The sequence below is a fragment of the Mercenaria mercenaria genome, chromosome 3 (assembly GCF_021730395.1).
Source record: "Mercenaria mercenaria strain notata chromosome 3, MADL_Memer_1, whole genome shotgun sequence".
NCBI classification, from domain to species: Eukaryota; Metazoa; Mollusca; class Bivalvia; order Venerida; family Veneridae; genus Mercenaria; species Mercenaria mercenaria.
The window spans coordinates 45265678-45281274 of NC_069363.1; the positions used below are offsets into that span (position 1 = coordinate 45265678).

General features: G+C 34.3%; 1 long non-coding RNA gene across 1 annotated transcript in view; it reads left to right on the forward strand.

Moving 5' to 3' along the window:
* Positions 1-2453: 2453 nt before the first annotated feature.
* The window catches only part of LOC128555588 (uncharacterized), an 85088-nt gene continuing 71944 nt past the window's right edge, over positions 2454-15597 (forward strand). Inside the window, exon 1 of the long non-coding RNA XR_008370201.1 lies at positions 2454-2651. This is a non-coding gene — a long non-coding RNA (uncharacterized LOC128555588). The remainder of the gene's footprint in view (positions 2652-15597) is intronic.

Below are 15597 nucleotides of genomic sequence, written 5' to 3' on the forward strand. Positions count from 1 at the left end.
CGCACGAGATAAGATGTCATGCACTTGAGATTTGTTGTCGTTCGCTCAAAATTAGATGTCGTGCGCACGAGATATGGTGTCGTGCACACGGGATAAGAAGTCGTGGGCACGAGATACGATGTCGAGCGCACGAGATAAGATGTCATGTGCATGGAATAATTTAATCTTTATGAAATAAATGCATGTCCTAAACATACCACCGTAACAACGGACCGCATACTAGCTTTTTACAAAGCTGAGCTTGTATACCGTTATCAAAGAAAGTATCAAGATCACTTTTTATTAACACAAGTCCTATATTTCTCTAGAGATCATAGAAATGCATATTTCTAAAGAAAGCTACTTATTTTCAATTCAGTAATATGTGCACATGTGTGAGCAGAATACGCATCAGTTCTCGCCGACAGGAGCAGTAAAAAATACCGATATGCTGATCTTGATCCATTTCAGCTGATAGCCATGCAGAGGCTCTCTATGTAAAACAGCCAAGTGGAAATGGCTGCTTGCACCAGTAACCACATTTAGCAAGGTCTAAAATGTCGCATTTAAAGAGAAACAACGCTCCCTTGACCCCTTGACCATCCATAACGAGCACCCGTCTCTTTTGAGCAATTACTGTGATCTCTCTTGCTTTTCTTATATCAACCTTGGTTGTCTTGATTATCAATAACTCGATAGCTTGGGTATACTTGTGTATTATTATATGCTCTGTTGCTTCAGACAAACTAGAGTGAGGTGTCAAACGTTTTTGACGGTCAGTGTGACTTGCCTCATGTAATTTTGTCGTGATAACCGCATGAAATTTTTCTATGTAATTTGCCAGTGTTTTGGTAGCTCTAAATCCGGGATACAATGATCATTTTGCTCACCCCTTGTGTCTTTGAACAAACTATGTATGTTTTACTGTTATAGGAAAACTAAATACCATGTCAGAGAGATCGAAAATGCTAAGAAAAAAGAGTTACCATGTAAATAAAGAAGATCAGGAGTAACAAGCAAGTCATTCATTCCGGATTACTACTTCATACTACTGCTAATTCATATATATTGAATTAACGAGACAACTGGATTTTCATCAATAACAAAGAATAAATTCACTTGTTTATTTTTAGGAAAAATATTAATGATACTGAGGAGTACTAACCGGTATGTTGTCATATAATTTCTCACAAAAAATATTGTGAACAACTTGATGGATCGTGCACCAAAGAATTTGCAAAATTATCGTTAATATCATTTTTGTTATAAATGAAAATAGAAATCCATGATCGAATCCATGAATTTGGTAGTGTCGTTGACTTGTGAGCGGCAATATGGATGTTTAAAACATGCCGACTGTTTCCAAGATCAACCAGAATGGTAAATAAAAGTTATGCCTGAATCTGATACTTTTCATCTATGAAAACGATATATTTAGTGTTTGTTAGATGTTTTATGCATTGGGATATGTTTGTGACATGAACCTTCTGTCTCTAACAATTCCTTGTTAATACACAAAAACGTGTATTGTCTCTATATTCTGTCCGCCACTGACACCAGGCTGACCAGTTCTAGCACTATCAGTCTATCCTCTTAATGCTGAGGGCCAAAGCGAGGAAGCTTCTAGTATCATTTTTCACGTCTTTTTATGACGCGGCCAGGGATTGAACCCACGACCTCCCGCACTCGAAGCGAGCGCTCTACCACTAGGCTAATGAGGCGGTCAATGTCTTTGTTGGTAGACACCTCATTACAGTTATATACATACTTTTAAAAACAGGATAAAACACCACTTTAACATTCCCGCAATTCAACACCTTATGGTATATTTCATATTTCAGGAATGTGATTCTGCCTTTGCGACCAGCACAGACCAAGATCAGCATCCGTGTAGGCTGATCATGTTCTGCACTGCTCGCTATTCAGTCAGTAACTTTTCAGTGAACACCCCTTTGAATAATAAAAGGTATTGCCCAAATTGAAAGATGGACCAGTCCACTTTATAAATTTAGCAGGCTTAGGGTTAAAGCAAAAGTGTAAACCGTCTTGTTGATCAGGATGTGCTGAAATGCAAGTCCATTGTCATACATGTATCAAACATTATCAAAACAACAGGGTCTGACTAGGTTGTATGGTATAGTATATATAGGGAGCTGGATTAATGAAAGACAAAATACTCTGCTTTGCGAGTTTACAAGGCGTTAGACTATAAAATCTAAAGAAAGTTTATTTGAACAGGTATGCTACCTTTTTTGCTGTACTATAATTTTAATTTATACATACAGCTACATTTTCTACTCATTCGCATGGTTTAATACTATTTCAGTGGGCGATGATTTATATTGTTAAGTTTATTTTATAGTGATAAATTCTAAATGGCATATTTAATTATTTTATGTTAATTCTATTCTACTTACATTTCAGTGCGCATTCATGTATATCGCTACTTTCATTTATGTTTCATATTTCGCCATTGTGGCCTTTTCGTATCCCGACATTATATCCCGTAGCGACTAGGGTGCTCAGTCTGCTAGCAAATCCATCCCTAACCTTAAACATCCGGTTGAATACGCAGTGATTCACCATACAGCATCCCAGAGTTGCTCAACTATCGATGACTGCAAAGAATATATAAAAAAAATACACAGGCTGCTCACATCGAAAGTTCAACGGTATCATCATGTTTCTTAAATCTCACTATTAACTTTATTTTCGTAATTGTAAATAAATGCTGTTTAATAAGTAAGTATAAAATTCAAAGAGATTGATGATATCATTTAATAATAAACAACTCTGTTCTATACATTATTATTATTATTGTTGTTGTTATTATTATTGAGAAAGCAATGAACATGGTCGAAATGTGATAGTTACGACACATTTCTTCACATTTATACTTGATAAAGGCGAATAAAGCCGAAACGTTGTATAGAATAGAGTTGTTTATTATTAATAAATGGTGTTTGATAAAAGAGAAACACAAGCAGCTTATATTAAATGCTCATCAGTAATTGTTTGCTTCTTGCATGTTATAAAAGCTCTTAACATCAGCAGTGATTGTCGCTGATTTTGTTCAAATTATCATATTTAATTTGAAAATATCATTTATCATATAAAGAAAGGCTCGTTTTTGTTCTACTACTGCATAAGTTACTAATTAAGACTTGCTACAACAGCTAACATTTTATAAGACAATAACTCGAAGGCTGCATGTAATAATAAAAACAAATTTATATAATAGATTGGATCTGATATCGCTTACAACTTTAAAGGAAGAGGATGGAATGAAGTTGGCAATCATGCTGGTGTATGGAAAATTAATAAAAACAGTATTGGTAAGATATAAACCTTCTGATTTCATACTAGTTTAAAACCTCCGTTAAGTTTCAATGGAACCTGAAACATCACCGTAATTAATCTTTTATTATTATGATTGATTATTTATACCAAAAGTTTTATTTTAAAATACTGAAATAATTTTATAATAATCATCAAACAACTACACCATTGCCATCATTATCGTTGTCGTCGTTGCCATCATCATCATTCTTTATCATTATATTTGTAATCAAAGGCATCATCTTCATCATCGAGATTTTATTTTTATATTATATAAATGAATAAGATACACCTTGAATATTTACAGGAATCGCTGTCATTGTAAATTTCATGACTGAAGAGCCGTCTACAGCAGGATGTTGTAATGAGTCTATTGGAAATGGCTGTAAATGAAGGAAAGCTTAAATCCAAGTACAAGTTATGTGGTCATCGTGATGTGAAATCATGTGAAGAGACAATTATACAGGAAATATTTTGCGAGCGGGAATAGTTAGGAGAGAGAATATTTTAAATGGCCAGATGTTTTAATGTGTTATTGTATTTTGGTGACACATTGTTTTAATAGGTAAGATGTTATTATATATTAAACATTTTTATTCATTGTTGCATGGTTTTGGTTTTAACGTTATTTATCTGCTAAGAAACAACTTAACTTTTCACCCTCAGATCATATTGTTTTATCTTTACTTTTTATATTATATCTTTCTGTTTGTTTAATTATATCAGTCCAACGTGTGTCTCATTTTTAACTGTTTGCCTGATTCATATGTGTGAATTTGTATTTTAAGGATTATGTAGTCCAGTACGAAGTATACTGATTTTCGCTTTTGTTATTAAATGAATTTATGAAAATGAAAATAAAATTTGAAAGAAATCCTTGTAAACCATATAATACAGTTTATCAGTGACTTTAAAATTAGAAGTATAAAAAGAATATAAATGTTATGTGAACTTATTTCATGCACTTGTCATTTTTGATATAAAATGAGAACGAATTGTCAAATGAAATCGCTTGGATAGCCTAGTGGTAGAGAGTCCCTTTCGAGTGCGGGAGGTCATGGGTTCGATTCCCGGCCGCGTCATACCAAAGACGTGAAAAATGGTACCAGTAGCTCCCTTTCTTGGCACTCAGCATTAACTGGCCTCTTCTCTCATACACTCGTGGCGATGGATTCCATCAGGAGTGATTAATATAAGTTGCAGAACTTGCTTCACAATCGAACTTAAATAAATGAATATAAAATATAAATTTATCAGCTCCCTACATGAAAATCGTAGAAATTTCCTGTGCGGTCCATAACTCTGCCGTCCATGAAGTGATTTTAATATAACTTGGCACAAATGTACCTCATAATAAGACAATGTGTCATGCACAACTTTCAGACCCCTAGCTCAAAGGTAAAGGTCACACTTGGCAGTCAAACGTTAACATGGCATGAACAGGGTTTGTTTCGTGTCCGGTCTATAACTCTGTCATTCATTAAGGGATTTTAATATCATTTGGCACAAATGTTCTCCATGATGAGAAGACGTGTCATGCGCAAACCCAGAACCCTAGCTTAAAGGTCAAGGTCACACTTGTAGATCAAATGTCAATGGGACATTTTTCCTGTCCGGTGTATAACTTTGTCTTGCAAAACAGGATTTGAATATTACTTGGCACAAATGTTCACCACTATAAGACAGAGTGTCTTGCGCAAGAACCTGGTCCCTAGGTTGCAGGTCAATGTCACACATAGAGGCCAAAGGTCAGATACAAGAATGATATTGTCTGGAACATTATTTCTTCTTGTATGGAGGGATTTTGATGTAACTGGGCATAAATGTTCACTACCATGAGAAGGATTGTTGTACGCAAGAACCAGGTCCCTAGGTCTAAGGTCAAGATCACATTTAGAGGTCAAATGCCAATGCCAAATTCAAGAATGACTTTGTCTGGAGCATTTTTTCTTCATGCATGGAGGGATTTTGATGTGACTTGGCACAAATTTTCACCACCATGAGGCACCCTTGATTTTAGAATTATGTCCCTTTGTTTTACTGTAAATAGCTTATATTGTAACTTATTTATAACTGGCCTTAGGGAAAAATCGAGATCAGTTTTCTGTGGTACAACATGCATGTTACATCCTATTTTAGATGTATTTTGACCTATATCTGGTAAAGAGTTTTGTGTGGACTTATATAGATTTTTTTTACTACAATATATGAAAACAATTATAGGTTTTTATATATACAAATTTTAATCCAAGTGTTTCGTTATAATATATTATATATATAGTACAATATTGTTTATATATTATTGACAGATATCAATTCATTATATTATACTGCAGTAGAGAAAATTAGATAGTACGTTCGAAATATTAAAACAGATACAACTTTGAATAGTCCAGTTTACTTGTAAGCGAATCTGGAATGAGATACTTTTGTGTATGATTATAGTGGCAGTATGTGGAACTCTTTCGAAAATCTTCTGACACATGAATGGAAAGGTGTAAATTTTTGACACTTCCATGGTCTTCATCACAACGGTTACAGTGACTTAGGTAAATTTCAGACTAACAATTTCTTGTACACCTATATGTTAAGCATTCGCTGACATTTTAGTTTATTGCCATCTATGAGATGAAAGTAGTTAGTTTAAGGAGTGTGTTTCTTCAAATGCAATTTGCTTAATAGTGTATCTATTTGGTTCCTTGTACAGTTAGACTTTCTTGTAGTGTTGGCAAGTGTTTAATTATCTAACTCACTTGTTCTTGCTCTTAACGATCCACCCTACGTATTACTCCTATGTGACAGTCGGACAATTTAGGCTCTCCCTGAATAAATTTGTCTTCACAACTTCATCTGCAAACTTATTCAGCCAATCTTTTTCAGTATGATTTTAGAAACACAGATAAAAACTTACCTTACACTGTAGAACACTGTGGTCTTAACTCAATACCTCAAGTACTTTGCGTAGTGCTATATCATCTTAATAAAATGTCAAGACATAAAACACTTAAACACATTGGCTTGGCCTAACATATATCGCTGTCAAGTTGTAACAAAATACTTGTATTCCCCAATATTTTTCATGCAAGTCGTGTAAATATAAATCTTGGAAATACAAACGAAGACAGTTACTCTGTGACGCGTCTTTAATAAACATCTAAGAATTCCTAAATATGTCGGTACGATCTGTCTGACTTTAAGAACAACCGTTTCTCTTGTCTGTGTTTCTGTTTAAGTTTAGATGTACTTGTACTTCTGTTTTCTTCTGAGGTCCTCGCAAGCTTGGTTACAAGTAGTTTTGTAACAATGGGCATTAGTTTAAATTTCGAATATCTATTTTTTTTAAACTAAACTCATCTTTGTAAGGTTAAAATCCCGATCTATGCACTGTAAATTTCTGAGATGCTCTTGAGTGTCTCCCACCTAACTGAGAGGCCAGTACTGATTCTTCCCAGAAAAGACGACTTAACGTGAAGTGGTGCAATACACCGGTCACGTTAAAGAACCAGGCTATCTACTCGCAAAAGAGCTTGGCTAAGTAAGCCGGACAGTCCAGTATCTAAAAGAGTTCTCTCCCTCTCTCTTCCTCTCTCCCTCCTTCTCTCTTTGCTCTATGTAAAGCGCCTTTGAACGTGTTTATCATGAAAAGAGCACTATATAAATCTGGTAATAATAATAATAATAATAATAATAAAAATGATGATTGGAAAGGCGTAAAGCGTCTAGGGCAAATTTCAAGTGATTTACAAAATCAGCATTATACGTACTGTGTTTTAGGATTTCCACTTGTAGAGTTATTTTTGGATTATATTAGTCTCTTAGCGCTCTTAACAGTATTTTACATTATACAATTATTGACTCCTGAGTATTTGAGTATGATGTGATATTCAACGGAAACGGGCAATATAGTGAATATCACATCCTACCCAATGGCTCAAGAGTCAATAACTGTTTTATCATATGGGTTCAGGTTTATGAATAAGTAACAAATATTGGTTGCTTGAAAGTAACAATATATAACTTCCATTCTATTTTTAGAAAGTCATGTTTAAAGGGGGAAAACCCCACTTACTATTAAACATGAATTATATTTCAAAAGATGATGAGCGGTTTCGGCCAATGAAAGTTAGGTTATTTTAGAATATATAATAAAAACAAATAGTGCAAACCGTACAAATACTCATTAGTGTTCGATACACAATTAAAATAAAATGAAATAATGTGTATGATCATTTAAAATCATCAGATACATTTTAAAGTTCACAAACATATATAACAATTAGTCAAGCTAAGTAAACAAGATTCTTAAAGGTAAAGCGTTGTTATTACCAATGATACAAGACTTGATTTAAATGAGCAAATTTCGAATTCTATATACTTTTCAATGCCTCACAGGAACAAAGGTTGCTCGTTTCCTCTAGTTCACCAAATCAACAAAACTGACAGCGAGGTGTAAACGGTTCAATATATGGAGATAAGAAACTGATAGACCACGCTACCATTAAACATTATTAAAATCCTTTAAACCTTTACTATCATTTAATGACTTTTCTATCAAAGCAAGGTAATGAGACACTCGCTGACCATTTCAAAATCTTGGACATTGAATATCCAGAAATTCGTATAAAATCAGCTTTTGATAAATAACGTTTGGAAATGTTGTTATTTAATAATATGTTATTGCTATTTTTATATGAGGTAAGATTTTAGAAAGGAATGTTTATACAAAATGGACAGAGACTGTATTGTTGTTATTTTTTTTCACGGTTTGGCCGTTTTGCTTTTAATATGAGTAGGACACATGCTATAATATAACATTTATTATAAGATAGTGAAAGTAGTAGTAGTAGTAGTAATAATAATAATAATAATTATAATAATAATTACAGTAACAATTCACATATTCTATAAGATGCATGATACTTATTGTTCATTATTAGATTCCGCTACTGACGGCCGGCTCAACAAGTCAAACCTATAAACTGTGCGGTAGTTTCAGATGCTTACATAATGCACTTTGTACAGACGACGGAAAGTCTTGCCAGTGTGTACGTGGATACAAGGTAAATTGTTTCTTATTACAGTAATGACGTATAAAATTAACAAATAATCAAGTCCTTCGAGTGGTTTATCGTCTAATTTACCGAGGTTCAAAGTTAAGATGTGAAGGAATTGAACCACGAGGGCGTTAGCCCGAGTGGTTAAATACCGAAGCATCTGAACCATGAACCATGGTAAATTAGACGATAAATCACAAGAAAGCCTTGACTGTTTTCATTCTGACATGCTCATAGACATGATTTAATAAATATTATGCTGGACTTCATTTACCCGAGGAGTAATGTATCGGACGTCATGCGGCAATTTGACGTCATAATTGACGTCATAATGCCCTCTTACCGGTCCGCGCGTCAACCGCTGTTTATCGCGATATATACAAAGCTTGATTTCCTTCTTTGTTTAACTGAAAGTCAAATCGAGCCATGTTAGAATAATAAATGAAGAACTCAAAAGGCTTTTAAATCACCTTAAGTCATTTTGGTTAGATAGAAATGATCCCATAGAATGTATGTTAGATTTGTAATTACATTTGATTTTGTTCTATCTAAGCAAATGGATTAGCTTTCAATAAAAATGGTTTATTTTTTATTCAAGATGTGGAAAAAATTAAAAGGTTTATTTGAAACCTAACCGTCTTTAATGTAATGACTCTTGGTTAAGTGCTTAGTTAATCAACTCTCTTATAAGATTATGAGGCATAGCATACGACCAAACATAATTTACAGAGGTCGGTTACCGAGAGGTTACGATATGTACAACACCCTCCAGTATCGTCTGAAGCGGAACTCTCATACAATAAATGGGAATGGATGCCAAGATCCCGAAGGACTAGTTATTATATATAGCAATATTGTTTCCAAGAACGGAAGGACCTTTAAGTCTATTATTAATGAATTTGCTTCAAAGATCGAGTCCAAATGTATACAAAACTATTTTATAGCATATACTTTATACCTTTTAAACAAATTTAAAGATTAAACAGAAGTAAGTTAATAATTAAGAGTAACAACACGTCACCACCAAGTCGTTTATTATAATTTATTGTAGTCTACTAGTTTCGATCATACGATGATCTTCATCAGGACAATTTTTAGTGAAAAAAGTTCCCTTAAGGTACATGATAAAGCGGTTACAAAATGTCATGTGACTTACTAAAAATAGTAACACATGTTACTATTTATAGAAGGGTTTTGGAACTGTGCCAAGTTCATGTTTATGTCCTTTGGCTGAATCAAACAAATAAAGAATTAAAACTTTATAGTGTTTGTTCTAGTCTTTAGGTTTAAAAATTCCATAAATTCTACTGATTTCTATGATCTGTTCATTCACTGAGTTATACATCAAAAATTCATCAAGGCAGATAGTGTCATTGCTTGAGCTTGGCATTACCATCACTGGAGACGTCTCTGGAGATGCTGGTACAGGGATGGAGCAGGGTGTTGATGGTAATGGCGAAATTGGGGAGCAAATGCTAAATGTTAGGGTTTCTATGTTTTGTCTGGCCGTCAATTCTATAAGGTCCAAATTTCCAGGTTTCATCGAGGTTGTTTTCTTGACTGAGGGGGTCCCTGTTTTCCCCATCACTATTCTAAAATCTGTTGTTTTTTTCAGTAATGTTGAGTAGTTCTTACTTGGTGTATTTAGTAGTTGTGTTTCTGTGCGTTTGATTTCTACTGTTGCAAAAATTTCTTCTTCAAATCCGTGTATTTTGCGTGAATGGTGTTTTAAGATGTCCCGTCTCGCATATAACTTCTAGCACCATGAAAATTGGTATTTAGTTATTGTAGGTAAGTGTGTACTCTGGTGTCTCTTGAATTGTTGACGTGTGAAGCTTGATTGTCCACAAATTTCACATAATAGGAAAATCCCTGGATAGCCGTCAATAAAGTGTAGCTGTAGTAATTCCTCTGGTGTGTAATCTTTTAGTTTTCTTGTAAACAGTAAGTCCACCATTTTAGATCAAATTATGGCCAAAGGGCGTTTTTAGATTTAATGATTGTCAAAACATAATATTTGGTTTATCCTAACACTTGATGCCTATTCCTGATATACCATAATTCCTACAATTATATTAACACTTAATGTTATCTCTCTGTCTTCAATTATTTCAATGAATCACAATGTCATTTTTCAAGGGAAGATTATTCTTTCATTTTAACAGTTTCAATCACGTTTGAGATTTTGTTTTATGACCAATCGGAATCCAAGCTGATAAATCATAATATCAACATTGAATTTATCTATTTTAGATTTGTCTTCCTGGATTAAATAGAATCAATATACAAGACTACAGACATGACTATTTTGTATATTTATTCTCAGAGTAATGCCCGTGAAAGATTAACTCTTAGTGATATCAATTATTTATCAGTCCCGCCCGCCGTCCGCCCGCCTCCCACCCGCCACGGGGTTTCACATAATACGCCCCGCTCTTTCAGAGACGGGCGTATAAAAAGTAGTATAAAAATAACCTGTTAGTCAAACCCATCGCCCTTAATCATCTTGAGAGGTCTATGCCGACTTCTGCTTTATTACAACTTCATGCTCGTATGGTTTCTAGAATCCGAATTGTAGTATCCATCCATCGTGTGAACGCCCCCGTAGTCGAGTGGTTAGTCGCTGACTTGAAATCATTGTAACCTCTCACTGATTGTGGGCATGGGTTCGGGCCTTGCTACCGACCATATGTCTTCATGTGAGAAAGTTGGCAGTTTCTTACGGAGGGCAGGAGTCTAGTACTGGTTCTTCCCAGGAGGGATGGTTAGGTAAACTGCCCACCCGACATAATAAAAGAACTGTTGAAAACGGGCGTTAAACCCAAAAAAATAAATAATTGAATTTCCGTCGTGAGCAAGTTTCTTGGCAAGGAAACTTACTTAGTCATGAATCCCGGATCAAGTTTCAATTCGCTATTAAAGTCAAATGAAGGAGTCCAACACTTAAGGCTTTTAACTTCATGTACAACGGCTACATGACCGGATGTTGAATTATTAATAAGTAGGACCTAAATACATGCTCAATGTTCGAAAAAAAAAAGATTCCAGTTAATTCAAGCCTGTCTTTAGAATCACATGTTTGCTAGATTCTCAAGCACACAAAAATGTGCATTACCTTTATAACTTGAGTAATGTATATAAACAGGGCATTTATGTTTAAATTAAATATTTTATTTTTTAACACGAAAAGTGATGCCCATCAGGCTATGATTTACTACTGTAAACTTAGATCCTAGACTTACAAAGTCTGTTGAGATCAAAATAATCTGTAATAATATTAATTTCTTCATACTGACACTGATATTTTCTAAGAAAAACATTTTCTCTCTAGGCTCATCTCAACAGACTTATAAAATGCGATTCTGAGGTTATGTAAAAAACAACAAAAAACTTTGGAGATATTTTGAATAAAATGTATTTAATTCATTCACAAAAACTGCTTATTGAACTCTTGGCCCAAGAGTCTTGGGGCAGTCGGCCAAAGGTTACATTACATCATGAACAGGTTTGCAATGATCGTAATGAGATGGTGATTACTAGCGGGTATGAAATCTGTCCGGTTCAAAATCGCATTTGTCCAGTCGTTAGAGACAGAGGCAAGAGATATTGTAAATTTTTTCAGAAATTGGTATCAGGGAGGATATTGATTTTATGGCCAGTGCTTTACATTTTATGACTCTAACGACTGATGCCAGTCTACTTAGATCCCTGACCAAGCGATAAAATACACATGTTGTTTACATGTAAATACATATCTTTTGATCTTTATTCTCCGGCTGACTTAATTTGCATTTTGTAGTGAGGCTAGAAGGGATTAATTTGTCAACTTGTCACAAGGAAATTGATGAACATCGGTGACAGAAAAAAAAAACACTTTTATACGTGAAATAATCGAGATAATGCGACGTTAATCAACAGCTATCGAATGACATAATGTAATCAGTCCGAGTCTTTGGTAAGAATCGCTTGTAGATGTCTATTCTGCACGTTTTGAATAGATCCTGTAAAAAATGTTTGATTTGAAACTGATTCTGAGATACGGCTTAAAACTGTAATATCATCAATTCTAAAAACCATAAATACATTATATGACTGAGTTTTCAGTTTATGTGTTAACAAAATGAAATGTTCATAACTTGACTCGCGTCTTTGACGGAGTTTATGTAAATGACTGTTACAAAATTAGCCGCTTACGATAAGAAAATCGATATCAGTCAGTGACTACATGTGTATGATGCAAACACTGAATCGGCGCGGTATTCTGAAATCAGCAGTATTTCAGGATTGATATAAATACAATTCTGAAAGTTAATACGTATATTATTTTGTTTTGATGCTGTGTGTTTTCCTTGTAAGTAGTATGATAATATGCTAATAAGCAGATATTGTTCGTTAATTTTGATAGTAAAATATAGTTCTTGCCACATTTAAACTCAGTTTATAGCTTTCAAAAGGCACAAAAGGGTCGTTTTATCATCAGTAGATCATGTTTTTGCTTATTAAAGAGATATATAAACTCTGTAAGATTAGTGTCACCTACATAGTGATTTGATTTTGCGTATTTTCTGAAACTTTAGCATACGGTATGAATATCGATTTCAGATCTGTCTAATGCAGGTTTTGGTAATATATCCATGCCTCCAAAAGCTGTTGTAGCAGTTGTTATTCATGCAATAATAGCACCAGGTAAAATAACATGCTCAAATGATATGATTTCATACAGGTTTATCATCAACGCAAAAAAATCAACAAATGTTTTTACCACTATTACAATATATAGATGCCAGATTTACATAGTTTGATATCATTTTATAATTCAGACAGATCAGTAAAGAAATTTAAGTAATGTTCGATAAATTTGCCAGATATAAAATCTGAAAAGTAGATCCCTCGGAAGCACCGAAAACAAGACAAACAGTGAAAATTGCAGACTCGGTTTGATTGAGTCTGTTCGTGAGCAGTAATGGAAACTGCAACACTGCCCACGCCCCCTAGCACCGGCTTAAACAGTATTCAATTTTCAAATCTAAATGAGTTGAAATCAATGATCCCGAAGGACCAGAAAATATAACAACACTGAGATGAAGTCGGGCGACTTTTTACGGCCGCCACACAGCACTTAACACCCGCTGTTGTGAAGTAAATAAAATCTGAAAAGTAGATCCCTCGGAAGCACCGAAAACAAGACAAACAGTGAAAATTGCAGACTCGGTTTGATTGAGTCTGTTCATGAGCAGTAATGGAAAATGCAACACTGCCCACGCCCCCTAGCACCGGCTTAAGCAGTATTCAATCTTCAAATCTAAATGAGTAAATCTAAATAATACTGAATCAATATTTGCGGTTAAAGACTTAGTGTTACATTAACCTGATAATTCATCCGTGTAGCTGTTTATTTTGTAGGTATAATCCATTGGAATAAAGTTCTTTTAAGACTACTAAAATATATATCCGATCGTCGCAGTACGAAACTTCTTATGAAGACAGCATACCGTGGTCAAAACCGTTAAGGTAAATTCTGCCTGTATGTAACGTATTGAACGCAGAAATATACTAGAATTTTTATTTGTGTTTTTTAAGTTGCTATGATCTCATTACATGGTAGACATGACTTACTGTATACCTCTATCATAGTATGACTAAATGTGCAAAACGTCCATTGAAGTTTTTACTTTATCAAAATCCTCTGCCACTTGCCGGCGGGGGGAAAGAAAATGCCGGCTGTTTCTCCAGCGGGGTACGACTCCCCCGATAATGGAACCGCCCGTTTGCCGTGGGTGGCGGCCCGTTAGCCGGAGAGGAGGTTTCTGGATGTTGAGGTGCCCCATAGCAGCCCGGGGAAGTGATGCATGCTTGTTTACATGTGTGCATCCCCTTTTCGGGGTGTGGTTGCCAACACACATTTTTGGCCTCTAACTCGATCTAGACGTTTTAGCGGTCGTACTGGCCCGTATTGGCCCGATGCGATCAATCGGCTAGTTATGCCAAGCCCTAGGAAATTTCACTTTAATTAGCTTTACATCTTATTCGTCATATCAAGTTGCATCCATGTTATCATTTATACACTGCATAATTATTTATCTTTTTTGGCAAATTAACGTCAAACAAAATCAAATGTACTTTCCTCCTATCGTCATATTTTACTGCGTTTAGCAAACTTCATAGTACGTTTGCACAAAATTATTGTCTCGATTTATCAGTTTGCCAACCAAGCATTTTTCTTGACTTTGAATGGAGGGTGCTCGATGACTTACATGGAAGTTATCATTTTCCGATTATCTTATCAAGTATATTTCAACGAACGTCAGATCATTCCTCTTGTTTTAGATTTAATAAAGCCAACTGGCAACAGTATCAGTCTTTATGTAAGAATGATTTGACTTTGGAAAATTTCACAAATTTTTATGATCCTGTTCATCAGTTTTCTGTTATTTTATCAGATATTGCAGACAAGTCTATTCCGAAACTTCAAGAAATGGAAAAACTAAAAATAAGCCATGGTATTATGATGATTGTAAGACCGCTGCTAGAAAACATAGAGCGGCCATTAAAAAATCAATATACGTAGGGTAAAATGGGTTAACTGGGACACTTAAAGAAACACTGTTGAGTATTATTTTAGAAAGACAAAATATAAACTTGATTTATTGATATTTCAGTATGCGCAAACTATATAATATATGACGAATATAAACTTTTACAAATACCTGATAACCAGTGATTAAATATAAATTAATTAAACATTGGTCAAATGTCCCAAGTTACCCCACCCAGTTGGGGTAACTTGGGACATTTTAGTTTTATTAGAATTTATGTATATTACAGTCGCATTTATGACAAATGAAACCATTCATGTCCACAGATCAAAAAAGAATTCTAAACTGAAAATATAGCTCAGTATTAATTACAATTTATGTCTGTTTTGTAAAACAAGGATGCATAAAGAAATCAATATGTCCAATTTTTGCCTAAATTATGTCATTATTTGTTTCAATATATGCTTATTATATAAATCATTTAAAATAAAAAAATGTTATAAGTGTAAATAACTATGTATGAATTAAACATAAACTTGACATAATCCATTATGTACTTATATGTGTGATTTTTAAACTTGAAACTGATCAAAATTTTAAACAGTCTTAAAACATAGATTTTATCAAATATTAACGTGACAATTAAAATGTGTGTCTTTTTTCACAAAGAAATAAGGACATTAACTAGC